We start from the raw sequence: 17,378 nt of genomic DNA on the forward strand, positions 1-17,378 counted from the left end.
GAGAGACAGACAGAGTGGGGATGGAGAGAGACAGACAGACAGAGTAGGGATGGAGAGAGACAGACAGACAGAGTGGGGATGGAGAGGGAGACAGAGTGGGGATGGAGAGAGAGACAGAGTGGGGATGGAGAGAGAGACAGAGTGGGGATGGAGAGAGAGACAGAGTGGGGATGGAGAGAGAGACAGAGTGGGGATGGAGAGAGAGACAGAGTGGCGATGGAGAGAGAGACAGACTGGCGATGGAGAGAGAGACAGAGTGGGGATGGAGAGAGAGACAGAGTGGGGATGGAGAGAGAGACAGAGTGGGGATGGAGTGAGAGACAGAGTAGGGATGGAGAGAGAGACAGAGTGGGGATGGAGAGAGAGACAGAGTGGGGATGGAGAGAGAGACAGAGTGGGGATGGAGTGAGAGACAGAGTAGGGATGGAGAGAGAGACAGAGTGGGGATAGAGAAAGAGACAGACAGAGAGAGCGGAAATGGAGAGAGAGACAGACAGATTGGGGATGGAGAGAGAGACAGACAGAGTGTGGATGGAGAGAGAGACAGACAGAGTGGGGCGAGAGACAGACAGACAGAGTGGGGATGGAGAGAGAGACTGACAGACAGAGAGGGGATGGAGAAAGAGACAGACAGACAGAGTGGGGATGGAGAAAGAGACAGACAGACAGTGTGCGGATGGAGAAAGAGACAGACAGACAGTGTGCGGATGGAGAAAGAGACAGACAGACAGTGTGCGGATGGAGAAAGAGACAGACAGACAGTGTGTGGATGGAGAAAGAGACAGACAGACAGTGTGGGGATGGAGATAGAAACAGACAGTCAGAGTAGGGATGGAGAAAGAGACAGACAGACAGAGTGGGGATGGAGAGAGAGACAGCCAGTCAGAGTGGGGATGGAGAGAGAGACAGACAGAGTGGGGATGGAGAGAGAGACAGAGAAACAGAGTGGGAATGGAGAGAGAGACAGACAGACAGAGTGGGGATGGAGAGAGACAGAGCGACAGAGTGGGGATAGAGACAGAGACAGACAGAGAGAGTGGGGATGGACAAAGAGACAGAAAGACAGAGTGGGGATGGAGAAAGAGACAGACAGACAGAGTGGGGATGGAGAGAGAGACAGAGTGGGGATGGAGAGAGAGACAGAGTGGGGATGGAGTGAGAGACAGAGTAGGGATGGAGAGAGAGACAGAGTGGGGATGGAGAGAGAGACAGAGTGGTGATGGAGAGAGACAGAGTGGGGATGGAGAGAGAGACAGACAGAGTGGGGATGGAGAGAGAGACAGACAGAGTGGGGATGGAGAGAGAGACAGACAGAGTGGGGATGGAGAGAGAGACAGACAGAGTGGGGATGGAGAGAGAGACAGACAGAGTGGGGATGGAGAGAGAGACAGACAGAGTGGGGATGGAGAGAGAGACAGACAGAGTGGGTATGGAGAAAGAGACAGACAGACAGAGTGGGGATGGAGAAAGAGACAGACAGACAGAGTGGGGATGGAGAAAGAGACAGACAGACAGAGTGGGGATGGAGAGAGAGAGAGACAGACAGAGAGTGGGGAAGGAGAAAGAGAGACAGACAGACAGAGTGGGGATGGAGAGAGAGAGAGACAGACAGAGTGGGGATGTAGAAAGAGACAGACAGACAGAGTGGGGATAGAGAAAGAGACAGACAGAGAGAGCGGAAATGGAGAGAGAGACAGACAGATTGGGGATGGAGAGAGAGACAGACAGAGTGGTGATGGAGAGAGAGAGACAGACAGACAGAGTGGGGATGGAGAGAGACAGACAGACAGAGTGGGGAAGAGAAAGAGAGACAGAGTGGGGATGGAGAGAGAGACAGACAGAGTGTGGATGGAGAGAGAGACAGACAGAGTGGGGCGAGAGACAGACAGACAGAGTGGGGATGGAGAGAGAGACTGACAGACAGAGAGGGGATGGAGAAAGAGACAGACAGACAGAGTGGGGATGGAGAAAGAGACAGACAGACAGTGTGCGGATGGAGAAAGAGACAGACAGACAGTGTGCGGATGGAGAAAGAGACAGACAGACAGTGTGCGGATGGAGAAAGAGACAGACAGACAGTGTGTGGATGGAGAAAGAGACAGACAGACAGTGTGGGGATGGAGATAGAAACAGACAGTCAGAGTAGGGATGGAGAAAGAGACAGACAGACAGAGTGGGGATGGAGAGAGAGACAGCCAGTCAGAGTGGGGATGGAGAGAGAGACAGACAGAGTGGGGATGGAGAGAGAGACAGAGAAACAGAGTGGGAATGGAGAGAGAGACAGACAGACAGAGTGGGGATGGAGAGAGACAGAGCGACAGAGTGGGGATAGAGACAGAGACAGACAGAGTGGGGATGGACAAAGAGACAGAAAGACAGAGTGGGGATGGAGAAAGAGACAGACAGACAGAGTGCGGATGGAGAGAGAGACAGACAGACAGAGTGGGGATGGAGAGAGAAACAGACAGACAGAGTGGGGAAGGAGAGAGAGAGACAAACAGAGAGTGGGGTTGGAGAGAGAGAGACAGACAGACAGAGTGGGGATGGAGAGAGACAGACAGACAGAGTGGGGATGGAGAGAAACAGACAGACAGAGTGGGGATGGAGAGAGAGAGACAGACAGACAGAGTGGGGATGGAGAGAGAGAGACAGACAGACAGAGTGGGGATGGAGAGAGAGACAGACAGAGTGGGGATGGAGAGAGAGACAGAGAAACAGAGTGGGAATGGAGAGAGAGACAGACAGACAGAGTGGGGATGGAGAGAGACAGAGCGACAGAGTGGGGATAGAGACAGAGACAGACAGAGAGAGTGGGGATGGACAAAGAGACAGAAAGACAGAGTGGGGATGGAGAAAGAGACAGACAGACAGACTGTAGATGGAGAAAGAGACAGACAGACAGAGTGGGGATGGAGAGAGAGACACAGACAGACAGACAGAGTGGGGATGGAGAGAGACAGACAGGCAGAAGAGTGGGGAAGGAGAAAGAGAGACAGTGTGGGGATGGAGAGAGAGAGACAGACAGAGTGGGGATGGAGAGAGACAGAGAGACAGAGTGGGGATGGAGAGAGTGAGAGACAGAGAGACTGAGTGGGGGTGGAGAGAGAGACAGACAGACAGAGTGGGGATGGAGAGAGAGAGAGACAGACAGACAGAATGGGGATGGAGAGAGAGACAGACAGATTGGGGACGGAGAGAGAGACAGAGTGGGGATGGAGAGAAAGACAGAGTGGGGATGGAGAGAGAGACAGAGTGGGGATGGAGAGAGAGAAAGAGTGGGGATGGAGAGAGAGACAGAGTAGGGATGGAGAGAGAGACAGAGTGGGGATGGAGAGAGAGACAGAGTGGGGATGGAGAGAGAGACAGAGTGGGGATGGAGAGAGAGACAGAGTGGGGATGGAGAGAGAGACAGAGTGGGGATGGAGAGAGAGACAGAGTGGGGATGGAGAGAGAGACAGAGTGGGGATGGAGAGAGAGACAGAGTGGGGATGGAGAGAGAGACAGAGTGGGGATGGAGAGAGAGACAGAGTGGGGATGGAGAGAGAGACAGAGTGGGGATGGAGAGAGAGACAGAGTGGCGATGGAGAGAGAGACAGACTGGCGATGGAGAGACAGACAGAGTGGGGATGGAGAGAGAGACAGAGTGGGGATGGAGAGAGAGACAGAGTGGGGATGGAGTGAGAGACAGAGTAGGGATGGAGAGAGAGACAGAGTGGGGATGGAGAGAGAGACAGAGTGGTGATGGAGAGAGACAGAGTGGGGATGGAGAGAGAGACAGACAGAGTGGGGATGGAGAGAGAGACAGACAGAGTGGGGATGGAGAGAGAGACAGACAGAGTGGGGATGGAGAGAGAGACAGACAGAGTGGGGATGGAGAGAGAGACAGACAGACAGAGTGGGGATGGAGAAAGAGACAGACAGACAGAGTGGGGATGGAGAAAGAGACAGACAGACAGAGTGGGGATGGAGAGAGAGAGAGACAGACAGAGAGTGGGGAAGGAGAAAGAGAGACAGACAGACAGAGTGGGGATGGAGAGAGAGAGAGACAGACAGAGTGGGGATGTAGAAAGAGGCAGACAGACAGAGTGGGGATGGAGAGAGAGACAGACAGAGTGGGGATGGAGAGAGAGACAGAGAAACAGAGTGGGAATGGAGAGAGAGACAGACAGACAGAGTGGGGATGGAGAGAGACAGAGCGACAGAGTGGGGATAGAGACAGAGACAGACAGAGAGAGTGGGGATGGACAAAGAGACAGAAAGACAGAGTGGGGATGGAGAAAGAGACAGACAGACAGAGTGCGGATGGAGAGAGAGACAGACAGACAGAGTGCGGATGGAGAGAGAGACAGACAGACAGAGTGGGGATGGAGAGAGAAACAGACAGACAGAGTGGGGAAGGAGAGAGAGAGACAAACAGAGAGTGGGGTTGGAGAGAGAGAGACAGACAGACAGAGTGGGGATGGAGAGAGACAGACAGACAGAGTGGGGATGGAGAGAAACAGACAGACAGAGTGGGGATGGAGAGAGAGAGACAGACAGACAGAGTGGGGATGGAGAGAGAGAGACAGACAGACAGAGTGGGGATGGAGAGAGAGACAGACAGAGTGGGGATGGAGAGAGAGACAGAGAAACAGAGTGGGAATGGAGAGAGAGACAGACAGACAGAGTGGGGATGGAGAGAGACAGAGCGACAGAGTGGGGATAGAGACAGAGACAGACAGAGAGAGTGGGGATGGACAAAGAGACAGAAAGACAGAGTGGGGATGGAGAAAGAGACAGACAGACAGACTCTAGATGGAGAAAGAGACAGACAGACAGAGTGGGGATGGAGAGAGAGACACAGACAGACAGACAGAGTGGGGATGGAGAGAGACAGACAGGCAGAAGAGTGGGGAAGGAGAAAGAGAGACAGAGTGGGGATGGAGAGAGAGAGACAGACAGAGTGGGGATGGAGAGAGACAGAGAGACAGAGTGGGGATGGAGAGAGTGAGAGACAGAGAGACTGAGTGGGGGTGGAGAGAGAGAAAGACAGACAGAGTGGGGATGGAGAGAGAGAGAGACAGACAGACAGAATGGGGATGGAGAGAGAGACAGACAGATTGGGGACGGAGAGAGAGACAGAGTGGGGATGGAGAGAAAGACAGAGTGGGGATGGAGAGAGAGACAGAGTAGAGTGGGGATGGAGAGAGAGAAAGAGTGGGGATGGAGAGAGAGACAGAGTGGGGATGGAGAGAGAGACAGAGTGGGGATGGAGAGAGAGACAGAGTGGGGATGGAGAGAGAGACAGAGTGGGGATGGAGAGAGAGACAGAGTGGGGATGGAGAGAGAGACAGAGTGGGGATGGAGAGAGAGACAGAGTGGGGATGGAGAGAGAGACAGAGTGGGGATGGAGAGAGAGACAGACTGGCGATGGAGAGACAGACAGAGTGGGGATGGAGAGAGAGACAGAGTGGGGATGGAGAGAGAGACAGAGTGGGGATGGAGTCAGAGACAGAGTAGGGATGGAGAGAGAGACAGAGTGGGGATGGAGAGAGAGACAGAGTGGTGATGGAGAGAGACAGAGTGGGGATGGAGAGAGAGACAGACAGAGTGGGGATGGAGAGAGAGACAGACAGAGTGGGGATGGAGAGAGAGACAGACAGAGTGGGGATGGAGAGAGAGACAGACAGAGTGGGGATGGAGAGAGAGACAGACAGAGTGGGGATGGAGAGAGAGACAGACAGAGTGGGGATGGAGAGAGAGACAGACAGAGTGGGTATGGAGAAAGAGACAGACAGACAGAGTGGGGATGGAGAAAGAGACAGACAGACAGAGTGGGGATGGAGAAAGAGACAGACAGACAGAGTGGGGATGGAGAGAGAGAGAGACAGACAGAGAGTGGGGAAGGAGAAAGAGAGACAGACAGACAGAGTGGGGATGGAGAGAGAGAGAGACAGACAGAGTGGGGATGTAGAAAGAGACAGACAGACAGAGTGGGGATAGAGAAAGAGACAGACAGAGAGAGCGGAAATGGAGAGAGAGACAGACAGATTGGGGATGGAGAGAGAGACAGACAGAGTGGTGATGGAGAGAGAGAGACAGACAGACAGAGTGGGGATGGAGAGAGACAGACAGACAGAGTGGGGAAGAGAAAGAGAGACAGAGTGGGGATGTAGAAAGAGGCAGACAGACAGAGTGGGGATGGAGAGAGAGACAGACAGAGTGGGGATGGAGAGAGAGACAGAGAAACAGAGTGGGAATGGAGAGAGAGACAGACAGACAGAGTGGGGATGGAGAGAGACAGAGCGACAGAGTGGGGATAGAGACAGAGACAGACAGAGAGAGTGGGGATGGACAAAGAGACAGAAAGACAGAGTGGGGATGGAGAAAGAGACAGACAGACAGAGTGCGGATGGAGAGAGAGACAGACAGACAGAGTGCGGATGGAGAGAGAGACAGACAGACAGAGTGGGGATGGAGAGAGAAACAGACAGACAGAGTGGGGAAGGAGAGAGAGAGACAAACAGAGAGTGGGGTTGGAGAGAGAGAGACAGACAGACAGAGTGGGGATGGAGAGAGACAGACAGACAGAGTGGGGATGGAGAGAAACAGACAGACAGAGTGGGGATGGAGAGAGAGAGACAGACAGACAGAGTGGGGATGGAGAGAGAGAGACAGACAGACAGAGTGGGGATGGAGAGAGAGACAGACAGAGTGGGGATGGAGAGAGAGACAGAGAAACAGAGTGGGAATGGAGAGAGAGACAGACAGACAGAGTGGGGATGGAGAGAGACAGAGCGACAGAGTGGGGATAGAGACAGAGACAGACAGAGAGAGTGGGGATGGACAAAGAGACAGAAAGACAGAGTGGGGATGGAGAAAGAGACAGACAGACAGACTGTAGATGGAGAAAGAGACAGACAGACAGAGTGGGGATGGAGAGAGAGACACAGACAGACAGACAGAGTGGGGATGGAGAGAGACAGACAGGCAGAAGAGTGGGGAAGGAGAAAGAGAGACAGAGTGGGGATGGAGAGAGAGAGACAGACAGAGTGGGGATGGAGAGAGACAGAGAGACAGAGTGGGGATGGAGAGAGTGAGAGACAGAGAGACTGAGTGGGGGTGGAGAGAGAGAAAGACAGACAGAGTGGGGATGGAGAGAGAGAGAGACAGACAGACAGAATGGGGATGGAGAGAGAGACAGACAGATTGGGGACGGAGAGAGAGACAGAGTGGGGATGGAGAGAAAGACAGAGTGGGGATGGAGAGAGAGACAGAGTGGGGATGGAGAGAGAGAAAGAGTGGGGATGGAGAGAGAGACAGAGTAGGGATGGAGAGAGAGACAGAGTGGGGATGGAGAGAGAGACAGAGTGGGGATGGAGAGAGAGACAGAGTGGGGATGGAGAGAGAGACAGAGTGGGGATGGAGAGAGAGACAGAGTGGGGATGGAGAGAGAGACAGAGTGGGGATGGAGAGAGAGACAGAGTGGGGATGGAGAGAGAGACAGAGTGGGGATGGAGAGAGAGACAGAGTGGGGATGGAGAGAGAGACAGAGTGGGGATGGAGAGAGAGACAGAGTGGGGATGGAGAGAGAGACAGAGTGGCGATGGAGAGAGAGACAGACTGGCGATGGAGAGACAGACAGAGTGGGGATGGAGAGAGAGACAGAGTGGGGATGGAGAGAGAGACAGAGTGGGGATGGAGTGAGAGACAGAGTAGGGATGGAGAGAGAGACAGAGTGGGGATGGAGAGAGAGACAGAGTGGTGATGGAGAGAGACAGAGTGGGGATGGAGAGAGAGACAGACAGAGTGGGGATGGAGAGAGAGACAGACAGAGTGGGGATGGAGAGAGAGACAGACAGTGGGGATGGAGAGAGAGACAGACAGAGTGGGGATGGAGAGAGAGACAGACAGAGTGGGGATGGAGAGAGAGACAGACAGAGTGGGGATGGAGAGAGAGACAGACAGAGTGTGTATGGAGAAAGAGACAGACAGACAGAGTGGGGATGGAGAAAGAGACAGACAGACAGAGTGGGGATGGAGAAAGAGACAGACAGACAGAGTGGGGATGGAGAGAGAGAGAGACAGACAGAGAGAGGGGAAGGAGAAAGAGAGACAGACAGACAGAGTGGGGATGGAGAGAGAGAGAGACAGACAGAGTGGGGATGTAGAAAGAGACAGACAGACAGAGTGGGGATAGAGAAAGAGACAGACAGAGAGAGCGGAAATGGAGAGAGAGACAGACAGATTGGGGATGGAGAGAGAGACAGACAGAGTGGTGATGGAGAGAGAGAGACAGACAGACAGAGTGGGGATGGAGAGAGACAGACAGACAGAGTGGGGAAGAGAAAGAGAGACAGAGTGGGGATGGAGAGAGAGACAGACAGAGTGTGGATGGAGAGAGAGACAGACAGAGTGGGGCGAGAGACAGACAGACAGAGTGGGGATGGAGAGAGAGACTGACAGACAGAGAGGGGATGGAGAAAGAGACAGACAGACAGAGTGGGGATGGAGAAAGAGACAGACAGACAGTGTGCGGATGGAGAAAGAGACAGACAGACAGTGTGCGGATGGAGAAAGAGACAGACAGACAGTGTGCGGATGGAGAAAGAGACAGACAGACAGTGTGCGGATGGAGAAAGAGACAGACAGACAGTGTGTGGATGGAGAAAGAGACAGACAGACAGTTTGGGGATGGAGATAGAAACAGACAGTCAGAGTAGGGATGGAGAAAGAGACAGACAGACAGAGTGGGGATGGAGAGAGAGACAGCCAGTCAGAGTGGGGATGGAGAGAGAGACAGACAGAGTGGGGATGGAGAGAGAGACAGAGAAACAGAGTGGGAATGGAGAGAGAGACAGACAGACAGAGTGGGGATGGAGAGAGACAGAGCGACAGAGTGGGGATAGAGACAGAGACAGACAGAGAGAGTGGGGATGGACAAAGAGACAGAAAGACAGAGTGGGGATGGAGAAAGAGACAGACAGACAGAGTGCGGATGGAGAGAGAGACAGACAGACAGAGTGGGGATGGAGAGAGAAACAGACAGACAGAGTGGGGAAGGAGAGAGAGAGAGACAAACAGAGAGTGGGGTTGGAGAGAGAGAGACAGACAGACAGAGTGGGGATGGAGAGAGACAGACAGACAGAGTGGGGATGGAGAGAAACAGACAGACAGAGTGGGGATGGAGAGAGAGAGACAGACAGACAGAGTGGGGATGGAGAGAGAGAGACAGACAGACAGAGTGGGGATGGAGAGAGAGACAGACAGAGTGGGGATGGAGAGAGAGACAGAGAAACAGAGTGGGAATGGAGAGAGAGACAGACAGACAGAGTGGGGATGGAGAGAGACAGAGCGACAGAGTGGGGATAGAGACAGAGACAGACAGAGAGAGTGGGGATGGACAAAGAGACAGAAAGACAGAGTGGGGATGGAGAAAGAGACAGACAGACAGACTCTAGATGGAGAAAGAGACAGACAGACAGAGTGGGGATGGAGAGAGAGACACAGACAGACAGACAGAGTGGGGATGGAGAGAGACAGACAGGCAGAAGAGTGGGGAAGGAGAAAGAGAGACAGAGTGGGGATGGAGAGAGAGAGACAGACAGAGTGGGGATGGAGAGAGACAGAGAGACAGAGTGGGGATGGAGAGAGTGAGAGACAGAGAGACTGAGTGGGGGTGGAGAGAGAGACAGACAGACAGAGTGGGGATGGAGAGAGAGAGAGACAGACAGACAGAATGGGGATGGAGAGAGAGACAGACAGATTGGGGACGGAGAGAGAGACAGAGTGGGGATGGAGAGAAAGACAGAGTGGGGATGGAGAGAGAGACAGAGTGGGGATGGAGAGAGAGAAAGAGTGGGGATGGAGAGAGAGACAGAGTAGGGATGGAGAGAGAGACAGAGTGGGGATGGAGAGAGAGACAGAGTGGGGATGGAGAGAGAGACAGAGTGGGGATGGAGAGAGAGACAGAGTGGGGATGGAGAGAGAGACAGAGTGGGGATGGAGAGAGAGACAGAGTGGGGATGGAGAGAGAGACAGAGTGGGGATGGAGAGAGAGACAGAGTGGGGATGGAGAGAGAGACAGAGTGGGGATGGAGAGAGAGACAGAGTGGGGATGGAGAGAGAGACAGAGTGGGGATGGAGAGAGAGACAGAGTGGGGATGGAGAGAGAGACAGAGTGGCGATGGAGAGAGAGAGAGACTGGCGATGGAGAGACAGACAGAGTGGGGATGGAGAGAGAGACAGAGTGGGGATGGAGAGAGAGACAGAGTGGGGATGGAGTGAGAGGCAGAGTAGGGATGGAGAGAGAGACAGAGTGGGGATGGAGAGAGAGACAGAGTGGTGATGGAGAGAGACAGAGTGGGGATGGAGAGAGAGACAGACAGAGTGGGGATGGAGAGAGAGACAGACAGAGTGGGGATGGAGAGAGAGACAGACAGAGTGGGGTTGGAGAGAGAGACAGACAGAGTGGGGATGGAGAGAGAGACAGACAGAGTGGGGATGGAGAGAGAGACAGACAGAGTGGGTATGGAGAAAGAGACAGACAGACAGAGTGGGGATGGAGAAAGAGACAGACAGACAGAGTGGGGATGGAGAAAGAGACAGACAGACAGAGTGGGGATGGAGAGAGAGAGAGACAGACAGAGAGTGGGGAAGGAGAAAGAGAGACAGACAGACAGAGTGGGGATGGAGAGAGAGAGAGACAGACAGAGTGGGGATGTAGAAAGAGACAGACAGACAGAGTGGGGATGGAGAGAGAGACAGACAGAGTGGGGATGGAGAGAGAGACAGAGAAACAGAGTGGGAATGGAGAGAGAGACAGACAGACAGAGTGGGGATGGAGAGAGACAGAGCGACAGAGTGGGGATAGAGACAGAGACAGACAGAGAGAGTGGGGATGGACAAAGAGACAGAAAGACAGAGTGGGGATGGAGAAAGAGACAGACAGACAGAGTGCGGATGGAGAGAGAGACAGACAGACAGAGTGCGGATGGAGAGAGAGACAGACAGACAGAGTGGGGATGGAGAGAGAAACAGACAGACAGAGTGGGGAAGGAGAGAGAGAGACAAACAGAGAGTGGGGTTGGAGAGAGAGAGACAGACAGACAGAGTGGGGATGGAGAGAGACAGACAGACAGAGTGGGGATGGAGAGAAACAGACAGACAGAGTGGGGATGGAGAGAGAGAGACAGACAGACAGAGTGGGGATGGAGAGAGAGAGACAGACAGACAGAGTGGGGATGGAGAGAGAGACAGACAGAGTGGGGATGGAGAGAGAGACAGAGAAACAGAGTGGGAATGGAGAGAGAGACAGACAGACAGAGTGGGGATGGAGAGAGACAGAGCGACAGAGTGGGGATAGAGACAGAGACAGACAGAGAGAGTGGGGATGGACAAAGAGACAGAAAGACAGAGTGGGGATGGAGAAAGAGACAGACAGACAGACTGTAGATGGAGAAAGAGACAGACAGACAGAGTGGGGATGGAGAGAGAGACACAGACAGACAGACAGAGTGGGGATGGAGAGAGACAGACAGGCAGAAGAGTGGGGAAGGAGAAAGAGAGACAGAGTGGGGATGGAGAGAGAGAGACATACAGAGTGGGGATGGAGAGAGACAGAGAGACAGAGTGGGGATGGAGAGAGTGAGAGACAAAGAGACTGAGTGGGGGTGGAGAGAGAGACAGACAGACAGAGTGGGGATGGAGAGAGAGAGAGACAGACAGACAGAATGGGGATGGAGAGAGAGACAGACAGATTGGGGACGGAGAGAGAGACAGAGTGGGGATGGAGAGAAAGACAGAGTGGGGATGGAGAGAGAGACAGAGTGGGGATGGAGAGAGAGAAAGAGTGGGGATGGAGAGAGAGACAGAGTAGGGATGGAGAGAGAGACAGAGTGGGGATGGAGAGAGAGACAGAGTGGGGATGGAGAGAGAGACAGAGTGGGGATGGAGAGAGAGACAGAGTGGGGATGGAGAGAGAGACAGAGTGGGGATGGAGAGAGAGACAGAGTGGGGATGGAGAGAGAGACAGAGTGGGGATGGAGAGAGAGACAGAGTGGGGATGGAGAGAGAGACAGAGTGGCGATGGAGAGAGAGACAGACTGGCGATGGAGAGACAGACAGAGTGGGGATGGAGAGAGAGACAGAGTGGGGATGGAGAGAGAGACAGAGTGGGGATGGAGTGAGAGACAGAGTAGGGATGGAGAGAGAGACAGAGTGGGGATGGAGAGAGAGACAGAGTGGTGATGGAGAGAGACAGAGTGGGGATGGAGAGAGAGACAGACAGAGTGGGGATGGAGAGAGAGACAGACAGAGTGGGGATGGAGAGAGAGACAGACAGAGTGGGGATGGAGAGAGAGACAGACAGAGTGGGGATCGAGAGAGAGACAGACAGAGTGGGGATGGAGAGAGAGACAGACAGAGTGGGGATGGAGAGAGAGACAGACAGAGTGGGTATGGAGAAAGAGACAGACAGACAGAGTGGGGATGGAGAAAGAGACAGACAGACAGAGTGGGGATGGAGAAAGAGACAGACAGACAGAGTGGGGATGGAGAGAGAGACAGACAGACAGAGAGTGGGGAAGGAGAAAGAGAGACAGACAGACAGAGTGGGGATGGAGAGAGAGAGAGACAGACAGAGTGGGGATGTAGAAAGAGACAGACAGACAGAGTGGGGATAGAGAAAGAGACAGACAGAGAGAGCGGAAATGGAGAGAGAGACAGACAGATTGGGGATGGAGAGAGAGACAGACAGAGTGGTGATGGAGAGAGAGAGACAGACAGACAGAGTGGGGATGGAGAGAGACAGACAGACAGAGTGGGGAAGAGAAAGAGAGACAGAGTGGGGATGGAGAGAGAGACAGACAGAGTGTGGATGGAGAGAGAGACAGACAGAGTGGGGCGAGAGACAGACAGACAGAGTGGGGATGGAGAGAGAGACTGACAGACAGAGAGGGGATGGAGAAAGAGACAGACAGACAGAGTGGGGATGGAGAAAGAGACAGACAGACAGTGTGCGGATGGAGAAAGAGACAGACAGACAGTGTGCGGATGGAGAAAGAGACAGACAGACAGTGTGCGGATGGAGAAAGAGACAGACAGACAGTGTGTGGATGGAGAAAGAGACAGACAGACAGTGTGGGGATGGAGATAGAAACAGACAGTCAGAGTAGGGATGGAGAAAGAGACAGACAGACAGAGTGGGGATGGAGAGAGAGACAGCCAGTCAGAGTGGGGATGGAGAGAGAGACAGACAGAGTGGGGATGGAGAGAGAGACAGAGAAACAGAGTGGGAATGGAGAGAGAGACAGACAGACAGAGTGGGGATGGAGAGAGACAGAGCGACAGAGTGGGGATAGAGACAGAGACAGACAGAGAGAGTGGGGATGGACAAAGAGACAGAAAGACAGAGTGGGGATGGAGAAAGAGACAGACAGACAGAGTGGGGATGGAGAGAGAGACAGAGTGGGGATGGAGAGAGAGACAGAGTGGGGATGGAGAGAGAGACAGAGTGGGAATGGAGAGAGAGACAGTGTGGGAATGGAGAGAGTGACAGAGTGGTGATGGAGAGAGACAGAGTGGGGATGGAGAGAGAGACAGACAGAAAGGCGATGGAGAGAGACAGACAGAGTGGGGATGGAGAGAGAGACAGACAGAGTGGGGATGGAGAGAGAGACAGACAGAGTGGGGATGGAGAGAGAGACAGACAGAGTGGGTGTGGAGAAAGAGACAGACAGACAGAGTGGGGATGGAGAAAGAGACAGACAGACAGAGTGGGGATGGAGAAAGAGACAGACAGACAGAGTGGGGATGGAGAGAGAGAGAGACAGACAGAGAGTGGGGAAGGAGAAAGAGAGACAGACAGACAGAGTGGGGATGGAGAGAGAGAGAGACAGACAGAGTGGGGATGTAGAAAGAGACAGACAGACAGAGTGGGGATAGAGAAAGAGACAGACAGAGAGAGCGGAAATGGAGAGAGAGACAGACAGATTGGGGATGGAGAGAGAGACAGACAGAGTGGTGATGGAGAGAGAGAGACAGACAGACAGAGTGGGGATGGAGAGAGACAGACAGACAGAGTGGGGAAGAGAAAGAGAGACAGAGTGGGGATGGAGAGAGAGACAGACAGAGTGTGGATGGAGAGAGAGACAGACAGAGTGGGGCGAGAGACAGACAGACAGAGTGGGGATGGAGAGAGAGACTGACAGACAGAGAGGGGATGGAGAAAGAGACAGACAGACAGAGTGGGGATGGAGAAAGAGACAGACAGACAGTGTGCGGATGGAGAAAGAGACAGACAGACAGTGTGCGGATGGAGAAAGAGACAGACAGACAGTGTGCGGATGGAGAAAGAGACAGACAGACAGTGTGTGGATGGAGAAAGAGACAGACAGACAGTGTGGGGATGGAGATAGAAACAGACAGTCAGAGTAGGGATGGAGAAAGAGACAGACAGACAGAGTGGGGATGGAGAGAGAGACAGCCAGTCAGAGTGGGGATGGAGAGAGAGACAGACAGAGTGGGGATGGAGAGAGAGACAGAGAAACAGAGTGGGAATGGAGAGAGAGACAGACAGACAGAGTGGGGATGGAGAGAGACAGAGCGACAGAGTGGGGATAGAGACAGAGACAGACAGAGAGAGTGGGGATGGAGAAAGAGACAGACAGACAGAGTGGGGATGGAGAAAGAGACAGACAGACAGAGTGGGGATGGAGAGAGAGACAGAGTGGTGATGGAGAGAGAGACAGAGTGGTGATGGAGAGAGAGACAGAGTGGGGTTGGAGAGAGAGACAGAGTGGGATGGAGAGAGAGACAGAGTGGTGATGGAGAGAGACAGAGTGGGGATGGAGAGAGAGACAGGCAGAGAGGGGATGGAGAGAGAGACAGACAGAGTGGGGATGGAGAGAGAGACAGACAGAGTGGGGATGGAGAGAGAGACAGACAGAGTGGGGATGGAGAGAGAGACAGACAGAGTGGGGATGGAGAGAGAGACAGACAGAGTGGGTGTGGAGAAAGAGACAGACAGACAGAGTGGGGATGGAGAAAGAGACAGACAGACAGAGTGGGGATGGAGAAAGAGACAGACAGACAGAGTGGGGATGGAGAAAGAGACAGACAGACAGAGTGGGGATGGAGAGAGAGAGAGACAGACAGAGAGTGGGGAAGGAGAAAGAGAGACAGACAGACAGAGTGGGGATGGAGAGAGAGAGAGACAGACAGAGTGGGGATGTAGAAAGAGACAGACAGACAGAGTGGGGATAGAGAAAGAGACAGACAGAGAGAGCGGAAATGGAGAGAGAGACAGACAGATTGGGGATGGAGAGAGAGACAGACAGAGTGGTGATGGAGAGAGAGAGACAGACAGACAGAGTGGGGATGGAGAGAGACAGACAGACAGAGTGGGGAAGAGAAAGAGAGACAGAGTGGGGATGGAGAGAGAGACAGACAGAGTGTGGATGGAGAGAGAGACAGACAGAGTGGGGCGAGAGACAGACAGACAGAGTGGGGATGGAGAGACAGACAGAGTGGGGATGGAGAGAGAGACAGAGTGGGGATGGAGAGAGAGACAGAGTGGGGATGGAGAGAGAGACAGAGTGGGGATGGAGAGAGAGACAGAGTGGGGATGAAGAGAGACAGAGTGGGGATGGAGTGAGAGACAGAGTAGGGATGGAGAGAGAGACACAGTGGGGATGGAGAGAGAGACAGAGTGGGGATGGAGAGAGAGACAGACAGAGTGGGGATGGAGAGAGATACAGACAGAGTGGGGATGGAGAGAGAGACAGACAGAGTGGGGATGGAGAGAGAGACAGACAGAGTGGGGCTGGAGAGAGAGACAGACAGAGTGGGTATGGAGAAAGAGACAGACAGACAGAGTGGGGATGGAGAAAGAGACAGACAGACAGAGTGGGGATGGAGAGAGAGAGAGACAGACAGAGAGTGGGGAAGGAGAAAGAGAGACAGACAGACAGAGTGGGGATGGAGAGAGAGAGAGACAGACAGAGTGGGGATGTAGAAAGAGACAGACAGACAGAGTGGGGATGGAGAGAGAGACAGACAGAGTGGGGATGGAGAGAGAGACAGAGAAACAGAGTGGGAATGGAGAGAGAGACAGACAGACAGAGTGGGGATGGAGAGAGACAGAGCGACAGAGTGGGGATAGAGACAGAGACAGACAGAGAGAGTGGGGATGGACAAAGAGACAGAAAGACAGAGTGGGGATGGAGAAAGAGACAGACAGACAGAGTGCGGATGGAGAGAGAGACAGACAGACAGAGTGCGGATGGAGAGAGAGACAGACAGACAGAGTGGGGATGGAGAGAGAAACAGACAGACAGAGTGGGGAAGGAGAGAGAGAGACAAACAGAGAGTGGGGTTGGAGAGAGAGAGACAGACAGACAGAGTGGGGATGGAGAGAGACAGACAGACAGAGTGGGGATGGAGAGAAACAGACAGACAGAGTGGGGATGGAGAGAGAGAGACAGACAGACAGAGTGGGGATGGAGAGAGAGAGACAGACAGACAGAGTGGGGATGGAGAGAGAGACAGACAGAGTGGGGATGGAGAGAGAGACAGAGAAACAGAGTGGGAATGGAGAGAGAGACAGACAGACAGAGTGGGGATGGAGAGAGACAGAGCGACAGAGTGGGGATAGAGACAGAGACAGACAGAGAGAGTGGGGATGGACAAAGAGACAGAAAGACAGAGTGGGGATGGAGAAAGAGACAGACAGACAGACTCTAGATGGAGAAAGAGACAGACAGACAGAGTGGGGATGGAGAGAGAGACACAGACAGACAGACAGAGTGGGGATGGAGAGAGACAGACAGGCAGAAGAGTGGGGAAGGAGAAAGAGAGACAGAGTGGGGATGGAGAGAGAGAGACATACAGAGTGGGGATGGAGAGAGACAGAGAGACAGAGTGGGGATGGAGAGAGTGAGAGACAGAGAGACTGAGTGGGGGTGGAGAGAGAGACAGACAGACAGAGTGGGGATGGAGAGAGAGAGAGACAGACAGACAGAATGGGGATGGAGAGAGAGACAGACAGATTGGGGACGGAGAGAGAGACAGAGTGGGGATGGAGACAAAGACAGAGTGGGGATGGAGAGAGAGACAGAGTGGGGATGGAGAGAGAGAAAGAGTGGGGATGGAGAGAGAGACAGAGTAGGGATGGAGAGAGAGACAGAGTGGGGATGGAGAGAGAGACAGAGTGGGGATGGAGAGAGAGACAGAGTGGGGATGGAGAGAGAGACAGAGTGGGGATGGAGAGAGAGACAGAGTGGGGATGGAGAGAGAGACAGAGTGGGGATGGAGAGAGAGACAGAGTGGGGATGGAGAGAGAGACAGAGTGGGGATGGAGAGAGAGACAGAGTGGGGATGGAGAGACAGACAGAGTGGCG

This window comes from Carcharodon carcharias, assembly GCF_017639515.1.
Source record: "Carcharodon carcharias isolate sCarCar2 chromosome 27 unlocalized genomic scaffold, sCarCar2.pri SUPER_27_unloc_9, whole genome shotgun sequence".
NCBI lineage: Eukaryota > Metazoa > Chordata > Chondrichthyes > Lamniformes > Lamnidae > Carcharodon > Carcharodon carcharias.